This window comes from Ranitomeya variabilis, chromosome 7, assembly GCF_051348905.1.
Source record: "Ranitomeya variabilis isolate aRanVar5 chromosome 7, aRanVar5.hap1, whole genome shotgun sequence".
Classification (NCBI taxonomy): domain Eukaryota; kingdom Metazoa; phylum Chordata; class Amphibia; order Anura; family Dendrobatidae; genus Ranitomeya; species Ranitomeya variabilis.
The window spans coordinates 189,406,054-189,417,367 of NC_135238.1; the positions used below are offsets into that span (position 1 = coordinate 189,406,054).

General features: G+C 52.3%; 1 pseudogene; it reads left to right on the plus strand.

Annotated features, from left to right (window-relative positions):
• The window catches only part of LOC143786293 (FAST kinase domain-containing protein 1, mitochondrial-like), a 98,780-nt pseudogene extending 89,385 nt beyond the window's left edge, over positions 1-9,395 (plus strand).
• The last annotated feature ends 1,919 nt before the right edge of the window (positions 9,396-11,314 follow it).

An 11,314-nucleotide genomic window follows, 5' to 3' on the forward strand; every position in this document is an offset into this window, starting at 1 on the left:
GGAGTCTGCGCTTTTGTGTTATCCCTTGGCCTTCCGCTGTTAGCGCTGACCATCCTCTGACATCATGTTATGTCGGCTGTTGCGGTTTGCGATGACCATGAATCCCAGCCCCCCAGTGTCTTAACATTGTTAAAACACTGCGGGGCTGGGATTCATGGCCTGGCGCAGTACATATGTTCGCCTCTCGCTTGGGTTCTTACACCCGCTTCAGACTATGCGGCGTCAGCTGATCCCTTATCGCATGCCACGGCCATGAAGACGCACAGTCCGAAGAAGGCGGAAGGAGATGAGGGACAGGCGAAGAAATGCACCGTTCATGCCCATCAATCACACCCTCGCAGTACAAATAAATAAGACACCGAGGGGCGTTGTGTGGGGCAAGGCGGCCGCAGAGGCGCAGCCAGCCAAACAATGATGCCAGAAGACGGGCAGCGCTACCAAGGAGCTTGTTGCGTGTGTCAATACAAAGGAAAATCACACCTGAGGGACGTTTTAATGGTCGCAGAGGACTCATTTTTAGACGTGTTCACTTCAACATGGGCAAGGAGAATAAGTTTCTGAGCCACCTTGAACACATGCAGCATTACTGCTGTTCAAGGTAGCTGTAAAACATAGAAACACCTGGGGGAGGGGGGACAGGTTCCCTTCAATTTCAGTTCTTGTGTCTGCGTGGCGGTCGCAGGACACGTTGCCGGCTACACAGCAGGGGAACAGCTGGCGGTGCTGAACCCCACTGACACATTGGCTGGTGTTTTTCTCTGTGCAGCTAGCACATCTGGGCCAAAACTGGCGGTGTTAGAGCCCAGGGTCAGCAGGAGGAGCAGGGGGAGCGGAGTGTAGGCCGAAGCCTGCACTCGAGCAAGTTGAAAGGAAACCTTTAACCCCCCCCCCAGGCGTTTGTAGCTGAAAGAGCCATTGTGTACAGCACTAATGCTGGAAAAGGTAAACTTAGCTCTTTTAATTATGGTCCTTGCACATGCGGAACCTAACAGTTATGAAATGTGTCCCCTCACAGCGTTAAACCGTCCGGTAGGTGGAACTTTCCTTTGTCGTGTGACGCAGCACAGCCATCATTTTTACCCCCTTGGCGCCGTGCACCGCCTCCTCAGCGTTGTTTGAATCTGTCCCGGAGCCTGCGCTGTTAGGTTAGCCCTTGGCCATGCACACATGTTGCGCTGCCCGTCTTCTGACATCATTTGGTGTCAGGCTGGCTGCACCTGTGCGGGTGCGCTGGCCGAGATCCCGCCTCGCAGTGTCGTCTAATGTAATCCCACCGCGGGCCTGTGATCCGTGCCCATGCGCAGTGCATATCCTCGCCTCTCACTCCCCTCCCTACGGCTTTTTCAGACTGTGCGGTGTCACGGCCGTGGCATGCTATTAGGGATCAGCTGACATCGCACAGTCTGAAGAAGCCGTAGGGAGGGGAGTGAGAGGCGAGGATATGCACTGCGCATGGGCACGGATCACAGGCCCGCGGTGGGATTACATTAGACGACACTGCGAGGCGGGATCTCGGCCAGCGCACCCACACAGGCGCAGCCAGCCTGACACCAAATGATGTCAGAAGACGGGCAGCGCAACATGTGTGCATGGCCAAGGGCTAACCTAACAGCGCAGGCTCCGGGACAGATTTAAACAACGCTGAGGAGTCGGCGCACGGCGCCAAGGGGGTAAAAATGATGGCTGTGCTGCGTCACACGACAAAGGAAAGTTCCACCTACCGGACGGTTTAACGCTGTGTGGGGACACATTTCATAAGTGTTAGGTTCAGCATGTGCAAGGAGCACCACGAAAAGAGGCACTTTTTCCCTTTGCATCATTACTGCTGCACAAGGTGGCTCCTTCAGTAACAAACGCCTGGGGGGGGGCAGGTTCCCTTAAATTTAACTTGTTGTGCCTGCGTGGCGGTCGCAGTACACGTTGCCGTATACACAGCAGGGGAACAGCTGGCGGTGCTGAACCCCACTAACACATTGGCGAGGTGTTTGGCTCTGTGCGTACAGCACTTCTGGACGGCAACTGGCGGTGTTGGAGCCCAGGGACAGGTGGAGGAGGAGGAGGTAGGAGGGATTGCCACACACACAGCAGGGGAACAGCTGACGTTACTGAACCCCAATAACAGAGGAGGGACTGTTGACTGTGCGTACAGCACTTCTGGACGGCAACTGGCGGTGTTGGAGCCCAGGGGCAGGTGGAGGAGGAGGACGTAGGAGGGATTGCCACACACACAGCAGGGGAACAGCTGACGTTACTGAACCCCAATAACAGAGGAGGGACTGTTGACTGTGCGTACAGCACTTCTGGACGGCAACTGGCGGTGTTGGAGCCCAGGGGCAGGTGGAGGAGGAGGAGGTAGGAGGGATTGCCACACACACAGCAGGGGAACAGCTGACGTTACTGAACCCCAATAACAGAGGAGGGACTGTTGACTGTGTGTACAGCACTTCTGGATGGCAACTGGCGGTGTTGGAGCCCAGGGACAGGTGGAGGAGGAGGAGGGAGGAGGAGGTAGGAGGGATTGCCACACACACAGCAGGGGAACAGCTGACGTTACTGAACCCCAATAACAGAGGAGGGACTGTTGACTGTGCGTACAGCACTTCTGGACGGCAACTGGCGGTGTTGGAGCCCAGGGGCAGGTGGAGGTGGAGGAGGTAGGAGGGATTGCCACACACACAGCAGGGGAACAGCTGACGTTACTGAACCCCAATAACAGAGGAGGGACTGTTGACTGTGCGTACAGCACTTCTGGACGGCAACTGGCGGGGTTGGAGCCCAGGGACAGGTGGAGGAGGAGGAGGTAGGAGGGATTGCCACACACACAGCAGGGGAACAGCTGACGTTACTGAACCCCAATAACAGAGGAGGGACTGTTGACTGTGCGTACAGCACTTCTGGACGGCAACTGTCGGTGTTGGAGCCCAGGGACAGGTGGAGGAGGAGGAGGTAGGAGGAGGTAGGAGGGATTGCCACACACACAGCAGGGGAACAGCTGACGTTACTGAACCCCAATAACAGAGGAGGGACTGTTGACTGTGCGTACAGCACTTCTGGACGGCAACTGGCGGTGTTGGAGCCCAGGGGCAGGTGGAAAAGCAGAGGAACACAATGTAGGCCGAAGCCTGAGAAAGTCGAAAGGGAACCTTTAACCCCCCCCCAAGGCGTTTGTAGCTGAAAGAGCCAGCTTGTGCAGCACAAAAGATGCAAAAGGAAAAGGTGGCGCTTTTCATCATGCTCCTTGCAAACACAGAACTAAACACTTATAAAATGTGTCCCCTGAAACCGTGAAACCGTCCCGGAGGTGGGACTTTCCTTCGTAATATGACGCAGCACAGCCGTCATTCCTACCCCCCCGGCGCCGTGCCCCGGCTCCTCAGCGTTGTTTGATTCCGTCCCGGAGCCTGCGCTGTTATGTTATCCCGTGGCCAGGCACACTTAGCGCTGCCCATCTTCTGACATCATTTGGTGTCAGGCTGGCTGCGCCTGTGCGGCCGCGCTGGCCGAGAGCCCGCCTCGCAGTGTCTTCTGATTTAATCCCACTGGGGGCCTGGGATCCATGGCCATGCGCAGTGCATATCCTCGCCTCTCACTCCCCTCCCTACGGCTTCTTAAGACTGTGCGGTGTCACGGCCGTGGCATGCTATTAGGGACCAGCTGACACCGAACAGTCTGAAGAAGCCATAGGGAGATGAGTGAGAGGTGGAGGTTCAGATATGCACTGCGCATGTCCATGGATCCCAGGCCCCCAGTGGGATTAAATCAGAAGACACTGCGAGGCGGGCTCTCGGCCAGCGCGGCCGCACAGGCGCAGCCAGCCTGACACCAAATGATGCCAGAAGACGGGCAGCGCTAAGTGTGCCTGGCCACGGGATAACATAACAGCGCAGGCTCCGGGACGGAATCAAACAACGCTGATGAGCCGGGGCGCGGCGCCGGGGGGGTAGGAATGACGGCTGTGCTGCGTCATATTACGAAGGAAAGTCCCACCTCCGGGACGGTCTTACGGTATCAGTGAACACATTTAATAAGTGTTACGTTTTGCGTGTGCAAGGAGCAAAACCAAAATAGCTACCTTTTTCCTTGTGCAGCATTACTGCTGCACAAGGTGGCTCTTTCAGTAACAAACGCCTTGGGGGGGGGGGGGGGACAGATTCCCTTACATTTCAGTTGTTGTGTCAGCGTGGCGGTCGCATGACACATTGCCGGCTACACAGCTGGGGATCAGCTGACGTTACTGAAACCCAATAACACTGGGTCGTATGTTTTGACTGTGCAGACGGCACTTCTGAGCCTCAACTGGCGGTGTTGGAGCCCAGGAATTTAAGTTCAGGTGGTAGAAAGATGAACACAACAGGAGACCTGGATAACGTATACAGTGACCTAATTATTTAATCAGGAGGAGGAGTGGCAAATTCCTGCGAGATCCAGGCCTTGTTCATTTTCAGGAAAGTAAGCCGGTCAACGTTATCGGAGGATAGTCGCATGCGACGGTCAGTTAGAACACCACCTGCAGCACTAAAGACACGTTCCGATAATACACTGGCCGCAGGGCAAGACAGCACCTCCAATGCATACTGGCTTAGCTCTGGCCATGTATCCAGCTTTGAGACCCAAAACTTGAAAGGGGAAGAGCCGTCTGGGAGTACAGCAAGAGGGCAAGACATGTAGTCTGTCACCATCTGACGGAACCGTTGCCTCCTGCTGACTGGAGCCGTCTGTGATGGTGTAGACTTTTGTGGCGGGCACAGAAAACTGTGCCACAGTTGGGCCATACTGGTCTTGCCTTGGGCAGAGGCACTGCTTCTGCTCCCTCTTTGTGCAGAGCCTCCACCACTGCCTGGACGCACTGAGCTGCTTTGGAATGCACTAGCAGCACTTCTCTCAGTTGGAATGGAGAAGATGATGGAATTGACCAGTGTGTCTTGGTACTCCCGCATTTTTCGCTCCCGGTTCAACGGTGTGATGAGGCTTTCTACGTTGTCCCGGTAGCGAGGATCGAGGAGGGTGAACACCCAATAATCAGACATGTTGAGAATGTGGGCGATGCGGCGGTCATTTCTCAGGCACTGCAGCATGTAATCCACCATGTGCTGCAGACTGCCAACTGCCCAAGAAACGCTGTCCCCTGCTGGAGGCGTGATCTCTGCCCGCTCGTCATCACCCCACCCTCGCTGTACACACTGAGTACTGGACAATTCGGTAACTCCCTCCTCTGGACGGATGTCTTCCTCCTCCATTGACTCCTCCTCATCCTCCTCACAAACTGTCCCCTGCCTACGCGTTTGTGAGGAACCCCGTGGCGCTGACTGTCCAGAAGATGATGGAAATGGTGAATCCTCATCCTCCACCTCTTCCACAACATCATCCCTTAGCGCTTGCAGTGATTTTTCAAGCAGGCCGATAAGGGGGACAGTCATGCTGACTAGTGCATCATCTGCACTCGCCATCCGCGTGGAATAATCAAAGGGACGCAAAACCTGGCAGACGTCATTCATAGTGGCCCACTCTGTGGTTGTGAAGTCTGTACGGCGCTGACTGCGACTTCTTTGCGCCTGAAGCAGCTGGTACTCCATTACAGCTTGCTGCTGCTCACACAACCGCTCCAACATATGTAACGTGGAATTCCACCTGGTAGGTAGGTCACATATGATGCGATGTTCCGGCAGGCGGTGTCGGCGCTGCAGAGCCGCAATGCGCGCTTTTGCCGTGCTGGAACGCCGCAAGTGAGCACACTCTAGGCGGACCTTGTGCAGCAGTGCATCAAGATTCGGATAGTCCCTCAAAAAGCTCTGCACGACCAAATTGAGCACATGTGCCAGACATGGGATGTGAGTGAGGTTGCCGAGGCCCAGAGCTGCCACCAGATTTCGGCCATTATCACACACTACCATGCCTGGCTGGAGATTCGCTGGCACAAACCACACATCGCTCTCCTGCTTGATGGCATTCCAGAGCTCCTGCGCTGTGTGGCTACGATTCCCCCAAAAAATTAATTTCAAGACGGCCTGTTGACGTTTGGCCACGGCTGTGCTCATGTCGGTCGTAACAGGTACACGTTCATCACGGGTCCATGTGGAGGTGGACTGTGACGGCTCCTGCAGCGATGATTCTGAGGAACTGGTGTAAGAGGAGGAGTCAATGCGTACAGAATGGATTCCTGCAATCCTTGGAGTGGGCAGGACACGTCCTGCGCCACTCGCACGGTCTGTACCCGGCTCAACGACATTAACCCAATGGGCAGTGAGGGAAAGGTATCGCCCCTGTCCATGTTGACTGGTCCACGCATCGGTGGTGAGGTGGACCTTGCTACTGACGGCGTTCAGTAGCGCGTGTTTTATGTGTCCCTCCACATGCTTGTGCAGGGCAGGGACGGCTTGCCTGCTGAAGTAAAAGCGGCTGGGCACATTGTACTGTGGGACTGCCAATGACATCAAGTCACGGAAGCTGTCAGTCTCCACCAGCCTGAATGACAGCATTTCCAGTGACAGAAGTTTGGCAATGCCTGCAGTCAGAGCCTGTGCTCGTGGGTGGTTTGACGAGAAAGGCCGCCTTTTCTCCCATGCCTGTACTACCGATGGCTGTAGACTGGGCTGGGAGTGTGTGGATAACTGGGAAAGTGGTGCTGCGGGTGGAATTACAGCGGGTCTCTGGACAACAGGGCCAGAGGTTCTTCCACGGCGATCCTGGGAGGAAGCCGAACCAGCTGCGTGTGAGCTAGAGGAAGAGGCAACACGAGCTGAAGAGGTGGTAGCTGCCGCTGTTGGTTGGCCTACCTCTTCAGTGTGTTTTTCTAACTCCGCCGGGTGCCTGTTGCGCACATGTTTCCACATGTTGGAGGTATTGAGGTTGCTGACATTTCTACCTCTTTTGACTTTTTGATGACACACCTTGCATCTGACATAGCAAATGTCATCTGCAACTGTGTCAAAAAAGGACCAGGCACTGCAAGTCTTGGGAGCGCCCTTTTTTGCTTTTGGAAGAGACATGCTCCTAACGGGTGCCAAAGCGGAGGCTGCAGGATCCGCAGTCTTCCCCCTCCCTCTCCCTCTTTGGGCCGTACGGGGAATCTCTTCCTCAGAGCTGCTCCCACCACCTTCCTGTCCCTCACGCCAAGATGGGTCAAGGACCTCATCATCTACACTACCCTCTGCCCCCAACTGCTCCTCCTGGGTAGTCTCAGCAGCAGAGCACGCACCAGTAAGTGGCACCTGAGTGTCATCATCAGCTGATGCGGCCTGCGATGTGGTGACCGGAGCCACTGGCCCACCCGCCTCTTCAGAGGAAGACAGAAAAAGCTGTTGGGCATCACTGCACCCTGCCTCTTCTTCCATTTCTCCAATGCTGCTTGGCTGGCCCCCTGTTTCCAAGCCAAGAGATTCAGAGAACAGAAGTAGAGACGGCTCCTGTCCTGGGCTCTCTGTCTGCCTGGGCAATTTGGCAGGTGGTGAAGAGACAGATGGCTGCTCTCCAGTGCTCTGTGTCTGAGAGGATGTGGCACTAATGGAAGTTGATGCATTAGCTGCCATCCATCCGACAACAGCTTAAATTTGTTCTTCACGCAGCAGCGGTGTACGGCGCTCTGACACAAAGCTGTGCATGAATGACTGTTGCCTGGTGAAAGTGGGTGCTGATGAGTCACCGGTGCCCGCAGCAGGCACAGAATCCCCACGTCCCCTCCCTGCTCCGCGCCGGCTCCCACGCCCACGTGCCTTACTCACTGCCTTCTTCATCTTGGTTGACTGATAAAGATAAGCAGAAAAGTACTAACGGATTTGTGTGCTTATTCCTGAGCAACTCCTCCTAACAGGTATAAGAAACACTAATTTTCTAAAGTGTGGACTAGACTTTAATATGAGCTAATGTGGCCTACACAAATGTAAAGTGGTGTAACTGGTGTGTTTGGTGAACTTTATTATTTATTTCTTTTTTTGGGGGCTGAACTGACAACAGATAGAGCTGCAGTCACACGGAGACCGTGCAGACAGACGTAAACGGCGCTGCAAGGCCCAAAAACCCTCCTCTACGTTATCCTATGTAGTGTTTTTCCACAAGTTAGCTGGAGAGGGGTGGAAAGACACTAATAGGATTTTTTGGAAAAAATGTGCAGCAGCCTGCACTACTTAAAACAAAATGAAAATTGATTTGGCGGTATGACGCAGTGAAGAACCCTGAGCTGGAGACAACCAGGCTATGGCTGCTCACAGACTACAGGGCGAGCTGCAGTCACACGGAGACCGTGCAGACAGCCGTAAACGGCGCTGCAAGGCCCAAAAACCCTCCTCTACTTTATCCTATGTAGTGTTTTTCCACAAAATAGCTGGAGACGGGTGGAAAGACACTAATAGGATTTTTTTGAATAAATTAGCAGCAGACTACACTACTTGAAAAAAAAAAAAAAAAAAAAGAACAGTATGAGGCAATGAACCACCCTCCCTGAACTGAATACAACCAGCTATGGATGGCCTATGTGGCTGCACTCAGACTAGAGAGTGGGCTGCACTCACACACACACACACACACACAGACCTTGCAGATCGCTGTGAAAACAGCGCTACAAGGCAAAAGCAAGGTGAATAGTAGGTGAACACAGCGGTTGCTAAATTAGCCTTTGGAAAGCACAAAGAAGCAAATCGCTATCTCTAAACTGTCCCTCAGTCAGCAAACAGCGTCCTGTCACTAACTGAATTCACAGCAGAGTGATCGCAAAATGGCGCCAGCGACTTTTAAACTGCATCATGACATCATTTCAGCAGCCAATCACAGCCTTGCCAGTAGTTTCATGCCCTCCATGCTAAACAGGATGTGCCCACACTTGGAATCATTCTCATTGGCTGAATTTCTGCATTTTGAATCTTGGAACTTCCGATTCCGGTATCCGATACGCGGCAAGTATCGGAATCCCGGTATCGGAATTCCGATACCGCAAGTATCGGCCGATACCCGATACTTGCGGTATCGGAATGCTCAACACTAATCATGATGGGTTCCTCATGTCTGTATAATAGTATCTTCTCCTATGTCAGTCTGTGTGTTTTATATATATATATATAGTGCCTTGCGAAAGTATTCAGGCCCCTTTTCAACCTTTTCCCACATATGCTTCAAATCATGTTTGAAGCATGATATGTGGGAAAAGGTTGAAAAGTTCCAGGGGGCCGAATACTTTAGCAAGGCACTATATATATATATATAATTTTCTCTGAGACAATTTCTATAGATGACTTCCCGCAGTTACATGTTAGTTCTCTATTACAGATCCCTAGTTTTGAATGGAATTCAATGGACCTTGGAACAAAGGAAACGTGGATTAACTACCTCCGGAAGAAGATTTTTGCTAGTGAACTGTGAAATGTTTTGTGCCACCCTGTAAATAAAGTATATTTTTTATTCATTCATATATGTGTGTTCTCTTACAAAGGAGCAGTACTTGCACAACATGATTTTTGGCGAAAGGTCAATAAACATAGCTGTATAACGTAAGAAAAACATGGCTGGCATCTGGCACCAAGATATTATCAGCAGATTGGGTTCGTTCTGCTCCGTTCACTGTCGAATTGAGAAGCAAGCGGAGCAGGTGACGTCACATCTGGAGATCGGGGCACGTGTTCCAGCAGGTGGCTAATCTGATGTCAACTACCCCTACCCTTAAAGTTGTGAGGTTCGGGCTCCATGGATCAGACTCGTTTTTTCCTGCACGTCCCAAACACCCAATCTGATTGACATCCGGGAAGTTTGGAGCCCAAGTCATCACTTTGAACTTTTGTCATGTACCTGTCAAGTCCTCCTGGGAGATTTAGGGTTAGAAGATCACTACGTATTGTGAATCGCAGATCTTCCATTTAGCCTGTGTATTTGTGTCCCATGTTAAATTAATTTGGTGCTGAAGAGGTTAACAACTTTTTCTATGTTGGTCAGAAACTTGCAAGCTCCATTTTCAGCTGCTTCTGATCTGGTCATTGCCTCTCCCTGTTAAACCTGGCCAGACCTTCTCTGCATTGCCAGTGAAATCTTTCCTTCCTAGCTCCTTGGAGACTCTGTGCTGAGTTGTAGATCGTTGTTGCTGCTGGAGATTGTTGCATGCTGTTTTTGGGTGTATGCTTTCCTCATTGTCCTATTCCCATTTGGTTGGTACATTCCTATTCTTCCCTATATGCCTCTTTACCTTTGGTGAGTGTTTGTATTTCTGTTGCTTAGGCTAGGTTCCCATTGCGTTAATGGGAGAGCGCTAACGGACAGCGTTGCACGGCGAAATTAACGCCGTGCACCGCGTCCGTTAGCGCTCCCATTGCCGGCAATGTTAAAGCGCATTGCTAGCGCGTGTCATTTTCGGCACGCGCTAGCGATGTGCCGGTCTTTTGTAGCGCGCCTCGGACACTGCTTGCAGCGTTCGCGGCGCGCCAGAGGTCCGTTCCCCGCTCTCGCAGATCGGGGATCTGCGAGAGCGGGGACGTTAACGCGACCCCTAAACGCGGCCCCGAAAAAGACATTGCGTTAGCGCAATCCGCTAGCGCTAAACGGATTGCACTAACGCAATCTGAACCTAGCCTAACTTATCCCTGTTTGGTCTTTGTGTCCTGTTTACCTTACATTTCTGTCCCAGAGTGGAGGAGGAGACAGAACAGAGTTTAACAGGAGCATAGTAAGGTTGGAGACTTCTACCTTCAAGAGTACCTCCGGGACAGGGAAAGTTAGGGTCCCAGTTACAGGGACAGTTTTAGGCCCCCCCTTCCTTACTGAAGACGTCACAACGTGACATGAAGTTTTTGCAGCGTGGTACGGGCATTATCCTGCTGAAAGAGGCCACTACTATTAGGAAATTCCATCACTGCAAAGGGGGCTACTTACTTTTGCTGTATAATGTTTAGTTTGATGGTACCTGTCACATCCACATCATATCATTGCTGGGATCTGAGGTTTCCCAGCTGAATGTTGCACATCACTCTGCCGGCCTGTCTTCTTACCATAGTGCATCCTGCACCATCCCTAGTAAGTGACGCTTGAGGCCGGCAGTCCACATAAGATATAAGAAAACATGAACCCTCAAACCAGGGCCCCTTCTTCCATTGCCTCATTGTATGGGTCTGATGCTGACATAACATGCCCAGTACTGATGCTTGCAGCAAAGGACGGGTGAGCTCGGGCACCATGACCTGTCTGTAGCCCCATACATACAGCTGTGCTCTTAATCACAGCCGGAATTTACTTTTTTTTAGCAATTTTATCATTTTTGATCTTCTTGTGCACAACCATACCCCACGCCCCCCAAAAAACAAACCAAAACAAAACACCGACAAGTGTTTTCTTAAAGGTAATC